The sequence below is a fragment of the Urocitellus parryii genome, chromosome X (assembly GCF_045843805.1).
Source record: "Urocitellus parryii isolate mUroPar1 chromosome X, mUroPar1.hap1, whole genome shotgun sequence".
Lineage (NCBI taxonomy): Eukaryota > Metazoa > Chordata > Mammalia > Rodentia > Sciuridae > Urocitellus > Urocitellus parryii.
In genome coordinates this window covers 57,105,580-57,108,870 of record NC_135547.1, presented here as the reverse complement: position 1 = coordinate 57,108,870, position 3,291 = coordinate 57,105,580, and the positions used below count along the sequence as shown (strand labels likewise).

Genomic DNA, 3,291 nt, shown 5'->3' with positions numbered 1-3,291 from the left:
TCTAAAGACAATGACAAGATTATAATCACACTTATCCTGATAAAATGTTTTTGCATACAACTAAATTTTCACTAATTTTTATACAGAGAGAATGTAAAATCTTTGAGTTATGTTTTCTCTTGATGTCCTATAACTTAAATATTGTGATGAAATATTAATAATAAAGAAAAATCTTGTCACTACACCTTATGTTATATAAGGCAATAGAGAAAATTATAAATTTGTTGTGATTATATATATATATATATAATCATATATACATATGTGTATATATATATACACACACACAAATATATTCATTTAAATGAGGAAATACTATGGCAATTACTATCTATATTAGTCAGCTTTTCATCACTGTGACCAAAATACCTGACAAGAACAATTTAGAGAAAGATGTTTATTTTGACTCATGGTTTCAGAGGTTTATTCCGTGGTCAGACAAGTCCATTGATTTGGGCCCATTGTTCATAGCTGAAGGGCATGGCATAGGAATGTTGCTTATCTCATGGCAGCTTGGAAGCAGGGAGAGGGGAGAGAGGAAACAGTGAAGATAAATCCTTTCAGGGCTTGTCCCTAGTGAATCACCTCCTCCAGCTACACCTCACCTGCCTACGGGTGAGGACTCAACTAGGATGAGCTGATTAAGTTACAGCTCTGTAATCTTGCATTAACACAGGAACTCTGGGGGGACATCACATGTGTAAACTATAGCATCATACTTTTTTCTATAACTGGTCCTATTGCCTTTGCTGGTATTAAAACTATACTACCCATTCTATATTTTCTTTGCCTTCAGCAAGCATTTCAGCTGGTCATAGTTCTTTACCTGGCAAGATAACTAAAATCTTCATTCCTAAATTTCTGCCTAAGTTAGATTGCCACAGGTTTTTCATTGACCTTAATCAGAGAGCATAGAAATATAACACACACCCTAATAGATCTTCTGTACTGCATGCATCCTCTTTCTTACTTCCCTTGTGGAGTAGTAGTCCAACTTTCCCTTGATTTTCTGGATCAATCTCCCAGTAAACACCTTTACTCCCTTCTTGGCCTATTGACTTAGAGGAACAAGGATCTCAAAATTGCCTGGTTAAAGCCTTAACTTTTATTTCAATAAAATCAATGATTTTTATCCTGATAGAAACATTCATCTTTCTGGAATTCTGGAATTAAAACATAAAAGTCAGTGGAACATAGTCACAGAAACAGGAAGCAAAATTTTACTAGTGGGTCACTACGGGCAATAATGAGTAGTACCACTTCTGTTTCCTCTCCTTGATTCCTGAACATGTGAATCAAATAAACAGCATCAAATATTGGATACTCATTCAGAGCACAAATAGCTCCTACAAGCTATTGTCACATAGATGACATTGTAACTGAGTCTTCAAAAGAGCATTTTATTGTTTTTTTAGCAAGATTTTAGGATGGTGGACAACAAGGTAAGACCAGATATTTCCATGAGCATGGATTCATGCTGCACTCCTTTTTCTGAAAGGTGCATTCCTTAAGCAGAGCAAACAATAGTGGATAAAACATCTGGAAATCTGCAGATGACAATTTTGCCAGAAGCATTGCAAGCAAAGAAGGAAAATCCATGTCCAGAGTAAGTATCTATTCTAGCAAGTATGAAATGCTCTTCCCTCGATGATGGAAGCAATCCAATGTAATCAACCTTCCACCATGTATCTGGCTGATCACCCTGGGAAATGGTCCCATATTGCTAACCTCAGTATTGGTCTCCAGTATTGGCAGATTGGACACACAGCAGTGGCTGTATTCATGTCAACCTTGGTGACTATAAGTCCATGTTGTTGAGTCCAGACATAATCTCTATCCCTGCCACTGTAGCCACTTTGTGAGCCCATTTGGCAATAACTGGGTTAGCTGGAGAAAGAGGCTGACTGTTATACATAGAACCTGTTATCTTATCAATTTGATTATTAAAAATTCTCCTCTGCTGAGGTCATCCTTTGGTGAGCATTTACATAGGACATATCTTTATATTATTGCCTAGTCCGGATGTCTTTCCACATACTTCATCCTCAAATTCTGTCACCAATTTTCTAGTCATTTTCCTTCTAAGTACCTGATCATTTAGCAAAACAATTACCACAGTCCATGTATCAGGGTATAACCATGGATGAAGTCTATCATTCCAAGCAAGGTACACAAGCAGGTTGTACACACTAAATAATTTGCCTTTATTCTTGCCCTTCAGTGATGTACCAGAAAGGACCTGTATTACTGCAACTGCGCACTTTCATATGATGCCTGCCCTGCTTAATATGCAGAACCATCTGTAAAACAGGGCCATATCTTCTCTTCCTCTTTTAGCTAATCATAGGAACTCTTCATGGGACTACATGGGCAGGCAGGGAGAAAAAGAGCAGAGTAACAGGAGTAGAGATCTTGGGATTTGGGCCAGTTATTTAAGTAACCTATTTGTAACTTCAGTGCCTAAGCATGCCCGTTCATGTGTATATCATTTCCATTTAATAACTGAATGTTGCTCTGCATGGTCAGCTTCATGGCTTGGTGAATCCCATTGCATGCAATTCATTAGGGGATGCTCAGGTTGCAATGTAACATGGTGGTTCATAGTCAAGGGTTCAGTCCCGTCTAAATCCCAGAAGTAAACCAAGAGTTGTATCACCATGGGAGTATACTTTTCTGGAGGATGAAGGCAGAGCCCTGCTCTGCTGTGTTTCACCTATAAGGGCCTGATGAAGGCTAGTAAAAACATCCACTCACACATCAAGCACTATTAGATCCATTGGATCATATGGTCCCAGTGGGAGAGGAGCTTACACAGCATCATGGAACTATTTCACAACCACTTTTATTTTGGACTCTGCTCAAATCTAGCAGCTTCATAGGTTATTTTGTTATTGGCTGGAATATTATACCAAAGTGAGGATATATTGCTTCCAAAATCCAAGTAGGACCACTAGGCATTGTGTCTTTTTCTTGGTTGTAAGAGGTGTCACATTCAGATTCAACAACTTATCTTTCATCTTAGAAGGGATATTTGGTCCTGATTCACACTACTGGAACCCTAGAAATTTAAATGAAGTAGAAACACTTGAATTATAGTCAAGTTTATTTCTCACCTCTGGCACACAAGTGTTTTAGAATAATTGGTACTTCTTACTAAGTCCAATCAGCATAGTGTCATCAACATAATCGACCAGTGTGATTCCTTGTGGAAGGGAAACATTTGCAAGAAACTTGAAATCTAAATTATGACAATGATCTAGAGAATTGACATGCCCCTGAGGTAAGAAAGTG

At 38.0% G+C, this 3,291-nt stretch overlaps 1 pseudogene; it reads right to left on the bottom strand.

The window, feature by feature from the left end:
• Positions 1–1,507: 1,507 nt before the first annotated feature.
• LOC144250675 (uncharacterized) lies at positions 1,508–2,300 on the bottom strand (annotated as a pseudogene).
• Positions 2,301–3,291: the final 991 nt, after the last annotated feature.